Source organism: Mesoplodon densirostris, chromosome 3 (assembly GCF_025265405.1).
Source record: "Mesoplodon densirostris isolate mMesDen1 chromosome 3, mMesDen1 primary haplotype, whole genome shotgun sequence".
Taxonomy (NCBI): Eukaryota; Metazoa; Chordata; class Mammalia; order Artiodactyla; family Ziphiidae; genus Mesoplodon; species Mesoplodon densirostris.
This window is the reverse complement of record NC_082663.1, coordinates 39,257,024-39,275,116: the sequence shown is the minus strand read 5'-3', so window position 1 is coordinate 39,275,116 and position 18,093 is coordinate 39,257,024. Positions and strand designations below refer to the sequence as shown.

Sequence of the window (18,093 nt, the reverse complement as noted above, 5' to 3'; positions counted from 1 at the left end):
ATGAGAAACATCATGTCAAGAGTCACAGGAAGATGTCAAAGAGTTTGGATTTCTGCTTTGTTTCTGCTTCCTGTTAAGAACATGTGAATTTTTATTTTTAAAAGGATGAAAAGTTTATGCAAGATGCTCAGCAGTAGCTTTGTAAACAATATATGCTATTTCAGATCTAAAGATATATTTTCATTCTATTATTATTTTACATTAAAGCAAGGTAAATTGTATTAAGTATGTTCTATGAGCTGTAACCCAGGACAATTAATTTCATTCTAGTCCTCAAGGGACACACAGAACAGACACCAGCAAAACCAAATAGTACACAGAGCAAATGTCACTCAAGACCTGTTTATAACCAAAGAATTCATTAAAGACAAACTCTTTGCCATTTGTCTTAAAAAGGTTTTTTCCCCAATCATGTTTACTAGGTGTAGAAGTATTTGTAATAATTTTCATGTAAAGTTCATCCTTCAGTCATATTGAAAAAAAGTGTCCTCAAGAGGAAATTAGCACTTTCTACCTTTGTTAATGATGGTTACTGTACAATGTCCGTAAGAAAAACATACTTTTCCTACAAAAATATTGGTTTAAGGCAAGGAAATAAAACCATACACTTGCCCCAAATCTCCATCACCACAGAAGCAGATTTCCCAATCTCATTCCACTCATCGCCACTGTTTTCCCACACCAGGCTAAAGTGATATTTAGTCTTTCTGGAGAACAGTTTTTTAAAGCTATGGGTTTTGGATTTCTTAAGTGACAGCTGGTGTTGATGTTGTAGGGTACAGGTTCACACAGATGGGATGTAGCACTGCTACTGACATGCTTCCTTGCTTCATGGTTTCCTGGTATCCATGGCTGGCTAAATATCTAAAAATGAATTATTACTGGTTTATAATACTAATGCCTTTGTCTGAAATCAAGAAGTACTAAAGCAGTTCTGTGTTGCTGCCAGTAACTTAGACTTTTCTTTAAAATAGAATACTTTGTTTCTATTTCATATATAACTGAACTATTTTATAAAAATCAATGTAAGTCCAGTGAAATCTGAATAGACATGAAAAGTTGTTAATGGTTTTGAATGTAACATTAACATCATATGGCAGGATACTAGGTTAGGTTGAAGACAGTGATGTGAAACCTGCTGGGGGGCCCTTGGTTCTGATGAGTCCACTGTCCCCCTGCTCGCAGTGCAGCAGGGTTCAGAACAATCATAGGCAAAGAGGGAAGGATTTGGGATGGGGGCAAAGAACTCATGATCTTGGTGACTAGGGGATTAAAGCTTGAAAAAGAGGTGTTCAATTATTTGAAAAAAATACTTTTTAGACATTTATATGATCTCGCTGAGAAAATTATAATAAAATTCAGGTAGTGAAAAATTATACTTTATATGGCATCTTAACTAATGATGAAAATATTACGAGTATAAATAATACACATACAGTGTCACTTGGAAGCTACTCATTTTGTTGCAGCAGTGTTCTGTGTAAAGCATGTTAACTGTTGACACAAGTTTTGTTGACTAGACTACATCATTTAAGTAATGGGAGGTTTCATCTTATTCTTGTTTTAGAGCAATAAGCCAGGCATTTGTTTTGGTTTAATTAATTATTAATTTGATTAAATGATCTTGGGTGGTATCTATATGATGGCAGACAACCAAGCAGTTCACTTAATTAATCTAAACAAGTTGAATTCAGTGAAAAATTATTCAGACCTGCTATTTGACTAAGTCCAATTCAAAACAATGTATTTGTGACTGGACATATACAAATCCCCAATTTGTAGCTCATATGCAGTACGCATTCTTCTCTTTTGCCACCACAAAATGGTTCTCAAGCAAGAAAAATAGCTGCCCCAATGTAAAATAATATGAAATATTTATGTAGTAAATTAAATTTTTAAGTGTTAATGCTTGCTATTTTTCCTAACAAAGACAATTCACTTCAGTAACTTTAAGCAGAAAAGGTACTCAGAAAATTAAAGTTGAATTTTGGCTTTTCAGAGTCTCTCTGGAGAACTTCCAGAAAATTATTCCACCACTGTTAGATTAAAAATGGAATGCTTCCATTAACTAACCTCACAGAGATGAATGGATTAACTAAAAATGACCAATTGTAAATTGAAATGACCAACTGAAAATACTAAGCAAGCAGAAAGGCTGAAGTAGGAAAACTACTCCACGTTTATATATTAGACACCTTGGGAAATTCTATCAATCTTTCTAGCTAACAGAGTTTTTCAGCATAATAAGTAGATTTAACGATGTCTTAAAATTCCCAGATATTTTCATATTCAGTTTATGCTCTAATGTAAATCTTATCTTTGCAGTCTTTCCCCTTTTTCTCAGCATCTAGTTACCCAGGCCAAAACCTAGAGCTCATTGTGCTATTTTCTTCTCTATTAGCTAATGTTTATTAGTCATGAATCTCTATTCCTTTGGCCTTTTTAATAGCTCATTAATCCACCCACTGCTTCCCTTACTCCATGCTTGCCAGCTGCAACAGCTAAGGTCTTGATTTTCCTACCTCAGTCTCATCTTCAGTTAATCATTTTTTGCATTGCTGTTGGGCCATATTTCTGAAACACTATGTAGCTTAATGTGGCAGCTTCCATGAATCTCACTACGTAGCTTAATGTGGCAGCTTCCATGACAAAGCTCTACAGGCTCACCTTTGCCATATCTTAGTATTGCAGTTTTCCAAACTGTGAATCCTTTCCCACTGTCTTGATTTAGCCTTGACATAGAGAGAGTCTGTCCAGAATGCTGCCCCCTGTGCTCCCCCCTTTTGATGAACTCAAGTTCAGCTTTCAGGACTTTAATCTGATGTTACTTCCTGGCAGATCCCTCATACCCAGCTGAATATGTGCCATCTTATGGGCTCAAATAACTCCATGTTTCTTTGTGCTTATTACCATGTATTATAAATACGCACTTATATGTCTCCTTCCTGGATTCTACTTTTATTTCTGTATCCCGTACCTACCACAGAGAGGGTACACTGGAGATGCCATGAAGTGTGTGGTGCATGGATAAATGTATAGGTAAACATCAAATTTCATACATTTATACTTATTTTTAGAAGAACAATTTAAATTATGACATCAGAATTGAAACAAAATATTTTAACAGAGATAAACAAGCCTTTAAAACTTCATTGTTTGCTTCTACTTCTTTGAAAAACAGTAATAATAGAATAAAAAGTCCTGTCAGATTTTAATAATGTGTAATAATCTAATGAGCAAAGGGAGGTCTGATTCCTAAACTATTATACAGGGTATGTTGCTTTCAACTTGTCTAAATTCCTATTGGGACTTCTCTGGCAGTCCAGTGGTTAAGACTTCGCCTTCCAATGGAGGGGGTGTGGGTTTGATCCCTGGTCAGGAAGCTAAGATCCCATATGCCTCCCGGCCAAAAAACCAAAACATAAAACAGAAGCAATATTGTAACAAATTCAATAAAGACTTAAAAAATGGTCCACATCAAAAAAACTTTAAAAAAAAAGTTCCTATTGTCCTTTATTTTTCATACGCAGTGCAAATGTTAACCTTATTTTTATCCTTTATTTTAATAAGACAGTGTATTGACTTTATATACATAAAGAATTTTAGTAATTGTAGTTCTTTGCATGGTACTGTAGATATTAGTGTCCACTCCACTAACTTTCTCTTTCCTCCTCCCTGCCAATACCTCAAGAATATCTCAGAGTACCTCAAGAGTTCCTCAGAATATCTCAGAATCCAATTCAAAATCTGTATTAAATATATTTTTTAGAAAGCTTTTGTTGGTTAGTTTTGGTCACTGAAAGTTTGTCATTAATTAAATTCATCAAAAGACAAAGAATGTCAGTTCTGCTCACTTATTCCCTGGGTTTTCATCTTTGAGGCATTTAAATAGATATATGCAAATTATTTACTGAATATCTACTTCTTTATAGAAAATGAATCTTCTCTAACTGAACAAGTTATGCAGTGAATTAGGGACTTACTTCCCGTTAGCATGTTTAGGTGGCAGCAAGTTCAAGTGTGTGTTCCAGAATTAATTAAAAGGCACACTGACCTATTATAGCTTTCTCTGAATTTATATTTACTGAATGACTGAAAAATAGATGAATGACTCAATTATTTTGGAATCTTAAATTATACATATTTATGTACTATCTACTTTGATTTTAATTAATTAACTGTGAATTTATCTTCTCTAGCATAGATAAAAAGAAAACTGGAACTATCTACGTGCAATTCTTTCACGTGATATTTAGGAATGTATTTGCAGTATACCTGAAAGGTCAGTTACATGCTCAGTTTATCAGTTGAGTTCTTTATTGAGGGTATATCATATTATTAAATAGTAATAAACACATTTGTTGAGTGCTTAGCATGTGACAGGTACTGTGCTAAATACTTTGAAATGTGTTATCATTTAATTTCCACATCACCTTATGCTATAGAAACTATTAACTACTTTTTTATAGATGAGGAAACTGAAGCTTGAGAGATTAGGTATTTGGATCTGGGATTGAAATCCAAGGAGTCCTCCTCAAGAGTCTAGGTTTAACTACGTTGAACAGCTTTGGCCTGCTACTTAGGTGCTTCTTAGAAAAATGAGGCTATTATCTATTAACTGTCTTTCTTTAAAAAAATTTCACTCCTTTTGATGGTCAATTAAATAATAAGTTCCATAATTTTATTCTTAAGGCTTATAGAACCTATTCTGTGGTATACTTGTGCCCCTGCAGTGGTCCTGGGGAATCAATATACTTCTGTTTGAGACTCTTCATTGTTTTCTCAATAACTAGTGTGACCATAAAATTTATCATCCAAACACTGAGAATGAAATAAAGTGCTATTTGTAATTTTACCAGGACAAACAGAAAACAGACTGTAAGTCATATTTTTAGCCTGTAGGTAGGAGATAAGTACTTTATGGATGATCTAGCCTAGGCACAGCAGTAATATCTGCAATTTTGAGTAATAAACACTTTGAAATTTACCTCCAAGGAACGACCTATCTTTAGCAAATGCCAGGTAAGTCTCACTATAGAGATGTGCCTATAATGAGACAATTTAGTAAGCTTAAAGATTTATTACTTTTCAAAAGTAGTATGATTAAACTGTATCAGCATTTGAAAATGTGATTCACAAGTTGTAAGAGAAGCTGGGAAAGAAGGTCCTGTTTTTGATGGCCTGTGAAATGAACTAGACAATTCTTTGGACTTGCTTACCTTCATGATTAATGTGTCATAATGATAATATCTATATAATTCTCAATAAATCAGGAATGCCTGATTATGCCCTTATAATAAAATTTACTTATGAAATCAGTGAACAACACTCACGACTAGCACTGTCAAAATTACTTTTAATCACATGATTAACCTGTAACATTTATATTTCATTATTTCTCATGTCCCAAATGGGAGAATGCTAGTGAAACTTGTTTAGGGTATTGGTTAAAGTCTATATATTATTTTGGTGTGTTATCTATTAAGAACTTTTGCTTATAAAAATTGATTTTGCTATTTAATTTGTAATTTACTTCAGAAAATAATTAGCACAAATTCTTATTTTTCTAAAGTTTATTTGATAAATGAATGAAAATATTAGACTTATTACATATATAATTAACTATAATGCTATGTAATGGTTTAAAAATATCACAAAATACGATGACATGAACTGCTTTTGTGTCTCTTAAGATAGAAATTTGACCATAAACTTTACTTTTTTTTTTTAATCAAGGACCATGGATTTATTATGACATATTTCCTAGTAGTTATAATGTCTTTTTTAGCATGTGTATCTAAATTCTCATTAATGCCTTTCTGTATTATGTAAACAGCACAGAAAATGTTTGTATTAGAATGTTTAAAAGTGTCTTTGTTTCATTAACTCAAAGGATATGCCTAATATGTATTTAAATTCAATAAAATGTACTCTGAATTAAAAATTTAAGTATTATAAAATGTATTTTAAATTTAAAATTTTTAATAGTCACTTAAATATGAATTTAAAGGCACTAGATAATAGAAAACACTGACTTTTTTATTTTTGATTTTTGATCATACACCCAGGAAATTCAAGTTTTGTAAAACAATTCATGCTTCTCAAGTCCAATAAAAAAAACTGCCTACAGCTGGGATTCTGTATTTTGACACATCAAATAGGAAGTTAGAAAGGAATTTTCAAAACATACCAAGATATATTTAGAAAATTTAAAAGACAACTGTGGCCTTGACAAAAATGGACATTTAAAATGAAATTAATGTATAGAACATATTTGCTTGTTGTCCTGGGTGATTTTTTTCCCCAACATTGCAGTGTCATTTTCAATTGGTTTAGCAAAAACAGTTACAAAATATTTCAAAATTTGTATTCTATACAAATGTCTACTGCTACAAAAGAGAATCAATATTACAAACAGAGCATTTTAATGATCCTGCCAGTCAGTCAAGGTAAAAAGAAAAACACATTAGGGAGAATAATAGCATATTTCACTATATTATACTTGACTCTTACTTTAATTGAAATAATTAAATATATATATTAAAATGATGAATGGCTAATAAAGAAGTGTTTGTGTTGTAAAGCATATGAAGCCAATTTAAAAGGAGTGAGTAACTGTATTTGGGCAGTGACGATTAAAAAAAAAGAAATGATTGGGGAGATCCATGTCTGGAAATATGAAGTTGACATATTTTCCTCTATTCCTCCATCCAAGTATAGCTAACAATCTTGTGCCTTATTAAATAAGTAAATATTTAATATTTACAGTAAAATATTCTGAAAAGTGAGGACAAGAATGCAGATCAACTAGGAACTTTGGGAAACAAGTTATGACACACCAATGAGATTCCTGATTTTAGGTGCTAGAGAAGCCAACAGCCTGGAAAAACCAATGGGTTCAGGTACAGAAAGCTCCCCTCTCTTTAGCCAAAGAGCCAGGAAAGGAAAAATCTAGCGAGGCAGAAAGACATTTAGATAATAACTATTCTTCTCCAGCCAAACACCACCACTGTGGCTCCCCCATGCACGACCAGCAGCAAAAGTTGAGTGGGGAGCTGAGACTTTTAACCCACCCGGTTGTAGTAAGGCACCTCTCCCACTCCTAGTGGAAGGCTGAATTCCCACTTCCATCCTAGAGGAACAAGGTACCCCTCCTTCCCTGGATGTCAATGGAGGCAAAAGAACTTGGATTTCCAACTCTACCTGACAGTAACCAGGTGAAGTACCCCTTTTCCCACCAAAGTGTCTCACAATACCTAAAGTATCCAGGTTTCAATAAAAACCTCACTCGTTTTACCATAAATCATGAAAATGTCTCACTGAATAAGAAAAAACAATCAACAGATGCCAATACCATGATGAAAACAGAATTATCTGATGATGATTTTAAAACAGCCATCATCAAAATGCTTCAGTGAGCATTTATGAACAAATGAAAAAAAAGCAAATAAATAGAAAGTATCAGAAAATAAATAGAAGATATAAGGAAGACCCAAATAGAAATTTTAGAACTGAAAAATATAATAACTGAAATTTTTTAAAAAACTCAGTAGATAAGCTCAACAGCAGGATGGAGATGATAGAAGAATAAATCAGTCATACTCAAGACAACAATAGAAATTGCCCAATCTACAACATAGATCATCTAGACTAAAAAACATGACAGAGCCTTAGGGACCTGTGGGATAACAACAAAAGATAAACATTTGTGTTAATGGAGTCCCAGAAGGAGAAGGGAAATGGCAGCACTGAAGACGTACTCTGAGAAATAAGTAATGGCTGAAACTTTCCCCAAATTTGGCAAGTAACATAAACCTACAGATTCAAGAAGCTATGCAAATAACACACCATAAACCCAAAGAAATCTATGCCAAGACATACTGTAATCCATGTTGTGAAAACTAAAATAAATAATCTTGAAAACAGCAATACAGAAACACCTTATCTGTTGGGACAAAAACAAACTGAATGACAGTGGGTTTCTTATCAAAAACGATGAAGGACAGAAAGGAGAGTCACAGCATTTTTCAAATGCTCAAAGTACTGTAAATCCAAAGTTCTATATCTGGTGAAATGATCCTTCAATAATGAAGTAGAAATCAAGACATTCTCAATGAGGGACAACTAAAAAACTTTGTCCCCATCAGACCTACCCTAAAAGAATGGCTAAAGAAAGTTCTCTGCAGGGGGTGAGCAGGTGGGGCTCACACCTATGTGGCCGGGTGGGGAGCCTGGGGGATGGGGGAATGAGGAGGCGGGGCAGGTCTCGCAACACCGTGCTTCGGCTCACATGGGCATTGGGTGCACGGTTGTAGCTGCCTGGTGGCAGGAGAAGTGGCGCTCGAGCCAAGGGACGTGCAACTGCCCTCACGTGGTCATGGAGGCGTTGCAGTGGCTACCGGCAACCACTTCAGCCCCTGGCTGGAGCCGAAAGCTACTACTGCTGCAGCTGCTGCTGTTCCTGCTGCCGGCCAAAGCTCTGTGGGGCTTGGAGGTGGAGGAGAGGCCCCCAACCCACGAAGAGGAGTGCCACTTCTATGTGTGTAGACAAGTGTACCTGGTGGGTAGGCATCCCAGGTCTCAGTTGCCTGCACCTCAGCAAAGCCAAGATTTCCAAGCCAGCACCTTATTGGGAAGGAACAGCTGTGATAAATGGAGAATTTAAGCATCTGGAAGTTAACTGATTATTGTGGGAAATACCTGTTTTTTTTCTTCTACCCACTTGATTTCACTTTGTGTGTCCAACTGAAATCAGTTATTCTTTGGTAATAGAACTGAGGAATTCAGATCCATAAACACTGAAGTGGTAGCATGCTCTGTTGATTCACAGTTTACCCATTTGGCCTGGATTAATACCCCTCGAAGACAAGGAGGACTTGGGCCAATAAGGATTCCACTTCTTTAGATTTGAACCATCAGATCTCAAAGGACTAGAGCGTATATCTGGAATACTCAGGCCACACTCTTAGAGGTCTCTTCATTACTGATGACAAAGGAATCCTAAGACAGATTACTCTGAATGACCTTCCTGGGAGTAGATTTGTGGATGAGACACTGCGTTTGGTTCAAGCATTCCTGTACACCAATAAACATGGAGAAGTCTGCCCTGGTGGTTGGAAACCTGGTGGTGAAACAGTAATCCCAGATCCAGCTGGAAAACTGAAGTATTTTGATAAACTGAACTAAAAAATACTTCCTCAGTTCTTGATGCTTGCAACTTCTCAATAAGGTTCAGTGTTTTATTACCAAAAAAAAAAAAAAAAAGTTCTCTGGAGAGAAAGCAATTATAAAAGAAGAAATTTGGGAACATCATGAAGAGAGAAATAACAATGGAAAATAAAAATATCAGTGAATACAATAGACTTTCTTCTCTTGATTTTCTCTATTAATTTTGACTGTTAAAGCAAAAATTACAACATTGATCTGGTTGTCAATATAATGTAAATATAAAGGAAATATTTAATATACTTACATAATAAATGGGAGTGTAAAGGGACATAAAAGAAGATAAAGTTTCTACACTCAAACTGGTAAAATGTCTACATCAGTAAATTGTAATAAGTTATGCATTATGATACCTAGAGAAACCACTAACAAAGATATACAAATCTATTATAGATAAATCAAAACGGAATGTAAAAAAATGTTCTAGTAACACACAGGAATGCAAGAAAAAGAAAACAATGATAAAACAGTAAAGTAAAAGGATGGAAATATATGCCATGTAAACTTTAATCTAAAGGAAATAGGAGTGGAGACTATTACTATCCAATGAAGTGGTTGTCAGAGCAAAGATAATTACCATTAACAGAAAAGGACAATTCATAATGGTAAAAGAATCAACCTACCAAGCAAATGTAGACCAAACAACAGAGTTGCAAAATATGTGATGCAAAACTAATAGAACTGAAAGAAGAAATAGACAAACCCACAATTACAGTTGGAGACTGCAACATCCTTCCCTCAACTGATAGAACAACTAGACAGAAAAAATAGCAAGTATGTAAAATAACAACATTGTCTCCAAATACAAGTTCTTGTGCCCCACACACAGCAAGGACAAACAAACTGAAACATAAAACGTTAGAGTTTGGAGCAGAGAAATGTTTATTACAGAGCCATACAAGGAGACAGGTGGCTTGCATCCAAAAAGCCCAGAACTCCTTGAATGGTTGCAGCAAAGCACTTTTAAAGGCAAGGTGGGGGGGAAAGGGGGGAGAGTGGTTAGCTGCTACAAACTTCTTGGTGTTGAAACCCTTTGTTCTTGCAGCTGTCCAGGCAGGTCAGGTCAAAATGTTCCTGTAAAGCTCCAACACATGCTATACTCTGTTTTGCAACTTTTTATCTCTATATGAATGGATTCTTACAGGTCTGAGCCCTGTGAATAGGGCTCCTATATATTTCAGGCTATAGGGAACATCCTTTGTTTTTTTTTTTAGGCAACGTTCTTTTACAAAAGCTGCAGAGCCAGCATGACTAACCACAGGCAACAAAGCACAAGGTCAAAGTAAAAGGAACAGATCCAATATGGAGTCAGATTTGTTCTTCCCTATTGCAACACCATCAACAAATAGTATCTAATTTACATATATGGAACACTAACCCAAAACAGCAGAACATGTGCCCATGGAACACATACCAAGATAGATCATATCTTAGATCATAACCCAAACATCAACAAAATAAAAAAAAAAACTAATATCAGTATTTTTTCATCCAAATGGAATCAAACTAGAAATCAGTAACAGAAAGCAAACAGGAAATCTCTAAACTTGGAAGTTAAACAATACATTTGTAAATAACTTATGCCTCAAAGAGGAAATTTCAAGGGAAATTTTAAAAATACATTGAACAGAAAGAAAATGAAAATACAACATCAAATTTATGGGATACAGCTATTGCAATGCTGACAGGGACATTTATAACATTAAATTCTTACATTAGAAAAGAGGAAAAGTCTCAAATCAATCTAAGCTCTCACCCCAAGAAACTAGAAAAAGAAAAAATAAATCCAAAGCAAGCAGAAGGAAAAGAATAATATATATAAGAACATAAATCAATGAAATTGAAAGTTCAAATAATAGACAAAAGCAATGAAACAAAAATCTGGTTCTTTGAAAAGGTCAATAAAATTGACAAACCTCCAGCAAGACTGACAAAGCAAAAAGACAGAAATTACCAATATCAGGAAGGAAACAAGGCAATATCATTAGAGAACCTGCAGACATTAAAAAGATAATAAAGATATAGCATGAACAACTCTGCCTACATAAATTTTGACAATTTAGATGGAACAAACTACACGATTACCGCACAAACTACCACAAATCACACAATGTACAAAAGTTAATAGAATAGCTCTACGATTATTAGGGAAATTAAACTGATAATTTAAAAACTATCAAAAAGGAAATCTCCAGGCCCAGATGATTTTACTGGTGAATACTACCAAACATTTAAAGAGAAAATAACACCAATTCTTCATAATTTGTTTCAGAAAATAAAAGAGGAACAAACATTTCCCAATAATTTTTATGAAATCAGTGTTACCCTTACACTAAAACCAAAGATAGTACAAAAGAAAACTACAGACCAATACCCCTTGTGAATATAGAGCAAAAATCCTTAAAAATATATGACCAAATGGAACTTAGCAATATATAAAAAGAGTTATATACCATGACTGAATGGAATTTATTCCAGGGATGTAAACTGGCTCAATATTTTAAAATCAATCATTGTAATCCACCATATTATCAATGTAAAGGAGATAAATCACAATTATCAACAATTGGTGCAAAATAAGCCTTTGACAAAATTCAACACCCAATCATGATAAAAACTCAGAAAACGAGGAAGAGAGGGGAACATCCTCAACTTGATGAAGAACATCTACACAATCCAATAACTAACATTATACTTAATGGTGAAAGTGGAATGCTTTCTTTTTAAGTTTGGGAACAATGCAGTGGTGTCTCCTATCCCCACTGCTAGTCTACATATTACAGGAAGTTCCAGGAAGCTCAATAAGGTAAGAAAAAGAAATAAAAGACACACAGATAGGAAAGGAAGATATAAATCTGTACATATTTTCAGATGACATGATGGTCTACATAAAAAATCCTAAGAAATATACCAAAAACTCATAGAACTGATATTTAACAGTTTACAGTTCAGTAATGTCTTAAGATCCAAGTAAAACATACAAAGATTAATTATATTTCTATATAAAAGCAATGACCACTCAAACTGAAGTTAAGAATATGATACCCTGTATAATCTCTAGAAATCAAAAAGATTAAACACATGTATAAATCTAACAAGACATGCACAGGACTCCTATGCTGAAATCCAGAAAACAGAAAGTAACCAAAGAAGATCTAAATGAATAGACATTTGGTGTTTGTAAATTGGAAGACTCAACAAAGTAGAGATGTCAATTTTCCCCAGAATGATATACAGATTTAATTATCATAATCCAGTAAGGATTTTTCCTGAAGATAATTATTAAATAATAAATAAATAAAGCAAAATTATTCTAAAATTTATTTGTAAAGGAAAAAAGAAATAGAATAGCTGAAACAGTTTTGAAAAATCAGAATAAAGGAGGAATCACTTCATTCAATTTCAAGATTTATTATACAACTGTTACACAAGACTGTGTGGTACTGACAGAAGGACAGACATACAGAACAATGGAACAGAATAAAGAATTCAGAAATACTCCCACACAAGTACTGCCAAAGAGTCTTTTCAACAAATGTTGCTGGAGGAATTGGTTATCCAAAAAGATGACCCTCATCTTAAATGTCACATGTTATGCAAAAAATATCTCAAAATGGATCACAAATTTCATTACAAGGCTTAAAGCTAAATCTTCCACATCCATGTTCATACAGCACTATTCACAACAGCCAAGAGGTGGAAGCAAAGCAAACATCTGTTGAGATGAATGGATAAACAAAATGCAGTAGAGTCATACAATGGAATTTATTCAGCTTTAAAAGAGAAGGAAATCCTGTTACCTGCTACAACATAGATGAACCTTGAGGAATTATGCTAAGTGAAATAAACCAATCACAAAAAAGACAAACACTGTATGATTTCACTTCTGTGAGGTATCTAAAGTTGTCAAATCCACAGAAACAAAGAAGAATGGTGGTTACCAGGGCCTGGGGAGGAGGGGAAAAAAGGAGTTATTTAGAGGGTATAGAGTTTTAGTCCTGCAAGATGAAAAAGTTCAGAAGATCTGTTTAACAACAATGTGAATATATCTAATACCACTAAGCTGTACACTTAAAAATGGTTAAGGTGGTGAATTTACGTACTTTTTTTAAACCACAAGAAAAAAGAAGAATGACAGGGTAAAAAAATAACCTATATATCCTTTGGTAGAAAAACAGGAGAAAATCTTCAGAAACTAGGGCTTGGTAAAGAGTACACAGGAATGACATTAAAAGAACAATCCATAAAAGAAAATCTCGTAAATTATAAACCATCAAAATTATAAACCTTTACTCTGCAAAAGACATTCTTAAAAGGATGAAAAGACAAACTACACACTGGGTGAAAATATTTGCAAGTCACATATCTGACAAAGGACTCATATTTAGAATATATAAAAAATTCTAAAAACTCCACACTAAAAACAAAACAATCGAACTAGAAAATGAGCAAAAGGTGTGAAGAAACATTTCACCAAAGAGGATATATAGATGGCAAATAAGTACACACAAAGGTGTTCAACATCACTAGTTATTATGGAAATACAAATTAAGATCACAATGAGCTATCACTACATACACATGAGAACAGCTAAAATAAAGAATATCAAAAACACCAAATGCTGACAAGGATGCACAGAATGAAATCTCTCATATATTGTTTGTGGAAATGTATAGACACTCTGAAAGATGGTGTAAGAGTTTCTTAAAAATAATAAATATGACCCAGCAATCACATTCCTAGGCATTTACCTCAGAGAAATGAAAACTTAGGTTCACACAAAAAACCTGTACATGACTCTCCACAGCAGCTTTAATTATAGTAGCCTCAAACTGGAAGCAGCCAAATTGTTTTACGATGGGTAACTATTTAAGCAAACTGGGCTACATCCATACCATAGAATATTGCTCAGCAATAAAAGGGAACAAATGTGCAACAATTTAGATGGATATCAAGGATGTTACGCTCAGTGAAAAAGCCCATCTCAAAAGGTATGATTCCATTTCTATGATATTCTCATAATGAGAAGATTATAAAGATGGAGAACAAATTAGTTTTTGCTATGACTATAAAGAGGTAGCACTGGATATGACTAAAGAGATAGCATTAAGATCTTTGCAATGAGGTGTTAGTTTTGTATCTTAGTGGTTACAAGAACCTACATATGTGATAAAAACAACTATACATTATACCAATGTCAATTTCCTGCTCTTGATATTGTGCTATAATTATTTAATTTGTAACCACTGGGAGAAATGGGATTAGGATAAATGGAACCTCTCTGTACTACCTTTGCAATTTCCTATGAATCTATAATTTTTTCAAAATAAAATGTTTAAAAAATGTTTGAATCAACTGAGTAGTCTAAGCATTAAGTGATTAGAATTAGAAAAGAATATGGTAGAGATTTTTTCCTTTTTTATTTTAAGTTCACTTAAAAAATCAACCTAAAAGGTCAGCTAAAATCATTGACAAAAAAGCAAAGTATAGGATTAGTCACAAGCCCCTAGGCTCACATTATAATATCTTATTATTTAGTACTTGCCAAAAAGAAGAGAAAATCTATTTTAATTCTTATTTAAATGACAATAAATGTTTATAAGTTCCTCCTCATCACTGAATTGACAATATTTATGTACAAACTTGAGAAAGATCATCTGAGCATAAGAATCTTTATTCTGTGCTATTGTAGTGCAGATAAAAAAATGCTGCCTGCATTCTAGTAGACAATGAATGTTGCTGTCCATCAAGCTATCAAGCCATCAAGTCATCAGCCACTGTGGCTGCCCCCAAGGGTGCTCCCTGAGGGGAATACAGGATGGAGAAAATACAGGATGGATATTGGACCTAGACAGTTAAGATGCATATCTAAGGAATAATTTCAACAGCCCAGACTCTTACATCTTTCCATACATAGGAAAGCACTAAAATCATTAACTTGGGAGGTCTGTTTTTTTTTGTGATCAGCAGTAACCTTTTGATGTTTGACTACATGTTTTTGTTTTTTTCAGAAAAGACTCCTATATATCCTGGCTCCTCCCTTACTTCTTCGGATGAGAGGCTGTCTCCCAGCCTATAATTCTCCATAAGGTCCTCGAATAAACATAACTCACAACTTTTAGGTTGTGCGTTTTTCTTCAGTTGACAGTAGTTATAAAAGAGATGGAAATTATTTATATTAAATCTTTCATCTTTCCTAACCATAGCTACAAGAGCCACATTAGCTTTCTGCTGACAAAAAAAAAAAATTGTTTTATTTTGGAAATAAATCCATAAACAAGGTTGAATCAAAACCTTGCCCATTTATAAAAATATATCTTATACACAAAATACCAGAGTATATATATATCCCCATTCATGTCACCTCCCTATCCTACCTATATTTACACATAATTTGTTTATTTGAATAGGGGTTCTGGAGCCCTTATAGTTGTTACCATGTGGAACAGGAGATAAGAGTGATCAATCAGTGTCAGTGTTCACAGTGACTGCAGTGGCAGGAGACAATACAAGTTCACAAGTGAGAGAGACATCTGTTGATGACACTCTTCTAGGTCAGTTAGCTCAGAAAGCATTAAAATTCTGTGTTATGAAATATTCTATGTTTTAAAAACTTCTCCTGAAATTCTGAAAACAATAATCAAATTATAGTCCAATTTTGCTCTCAGTGATGTCCTGAAGGTTCCTTAGTTGGTGCAAACAAAAATCTTTAGTTAAAAAAAAAAAAAGTTAGTTTAAAGCATTATAAAAAATAAGTATATTTTACCTAAAGAGAAATCAAAGTTTTGCATTTTTTAAAATGTTATAAAAGTATACGAAGAAATGACAGAAACAATACAAATTTATATGGGGAAAACCACAATTAAGAAAATTAATCCTCAGTCATGGATATTAGATTTCTGTTTTCACACCTATTAAGTGGTGCCTTGCTATTTTCAACGGTATTGTTTGAGCTTAACAATTCATGGTGAAATTACAGTTTGAGTTCATGATGCAAAAATGTGTCCATTAAAGTCAGTTGTAGAAAGAAATGATGAGGTTCCCTTTTGAAATGGCAGTAAATATCATATCATTTTGGGCTCGTAATCTGGCTTTAAACCATATGAAATTTATCTGTCATTCTTACTTTTCTGTTTTAATCATAGAAGTTTGCCAAAGTGCTAATTCTTTTGTATCTGTGTCCCTACCATTGTGCACACAGACTAAATGGGCTCCGAATACTGTAATAATATGTTTCAGAAAAGCAATAGTATCCATAGGATTGAGCTTAGGCTGGAAACTTCTCAGCCCAAATGACCCAAAAGACAGGAGCTGAAAGCCCTTGCACTGGGCTGACTTGAGAAAGAATGTTGTCAAATGAGTGGACTATGACACAGTTGAGCTTAGGCTGGAAACTTCTCAGCCCAAATGACCCAAAAGACAGGAGCTGAAAGCCCTTGCACTGGGCTGACTTGAGAAAGAATGTTGTCAAATGAGTGGACTATGACACAGTTGAATTTTGCAAAATCCTGGGAGCTGTGGCAAATGAGCTTTGAACCACTGAGACCATAAATAAAAACATGTTCATTTTTTATCAATTTTCCTTTTACGCCACACATAACAGAATGTGGTAAAGTTATATCTAAGTTATACCTGGCAAAATTGTTGCTAACCAGTATCTAGTGAGGGAGAAAGCCAGGCATCAGCCAGCACTTTGCTTTAGCTTTAGAACCCCAAGAACTTACCTTGGGGGGAGGAAGTTAAGGTATTTAAGAGAGATCATAATTTGAAGCTAGCTTGTTTTCTTGGAAATAGGTCACAGTTGGGCTGACAGGAAAGCAACTGTTTACTCACATGTTTCTTCCCAGGCTCTTTCCCACCCCAAATCCTAGTTTGGGGTGTCTTGAAAGACAGAATAGGAATTGCAAGAATGTGGGAATTAAATTCTTGAATTTAAATTGTACAGAGCACTCTTTTCACTTCATTTCATATCCTCTTCTGTGACAATACCAAGAGCATTTTTGCAATAAGTGTTACTGAAATTTTCCTTGTTCATTTTTTGTGTGTGTTTGTAAAAAGCCCTTAGCACCACTTAAGATTTAATTAACATTGTTATGACAAAAATTCAATTAACATTGTTATGACAAATATTTTATATACGTTATTTCATTCAAATCATGGGAATGACTGTAAATGTTCTTAGAAAGGCGGGTTTATGCCTTCCACAAGCAACTGTTGAGGATTTACTTTGCTCAGCAGTGTGCTGGCCACTGGGAATACACAGATGAAAGAAGCAGGTCCTAAAGAATTTACAGGCTAGTGCTGGGGAAAAAAAATAAACAGCAATTTTCAGTACAATGTGAAAAATGCTTTCTTCTTTGCAAAATACTTTCTGGACTAGAAATAGAAAATACAAAAGAGATCTTCGTTAAAATGGAATGACCTTCCCACAGGCTTTAGTGCAGAAAAGAACACCTTCTCAAAAATTCTCAATTTTAACAATTCCTGACAGTTTTCCAGAGTCTGGGCTCTTAAATGTCAGGTCCCTCTGGTTTGTCCCTCCAACTTCCTTCTTACGGTATGATGCTGCTGCCTCAGCTATACTGCCTGGGTTAATTGCCACTATTTTGGACACAGCCCCGGTGCCCTGAATTTTGGAAGAGGCTTCTGCTTTCTTTCTGTTTCATTCTCAGATGTGGAATAGTTCCTTTCTCTTTATTCATCATGACATAGAGAATATTTATCCAGATGTTACTGAAGGCTTGACCATACTGGATGAGAAGTACAGCATAGAAAATAATTTGTAATTACTCCAAGGTTGCAGCCCTATACTACAGAGTTCTTACCCAGCTTCATTCCTGTTTGAATCCAGCCTGCCTCCACCAATAG

General features: G+C 34.4%; 1 pseudogene; it reads left to right on the top strand.

Annotated features, from left to right (window-relative positions):
* The first annotated feature begins 8,377 nt into the window (after positions 1–8,377).
* Positions 8,378–9,186, top strand: LOC132485193 (peroxiredoxin-4-like; annotated as a pseudogene).
* Positions 9,187–18,093: the final 8,907 nt, after the last annotated feature.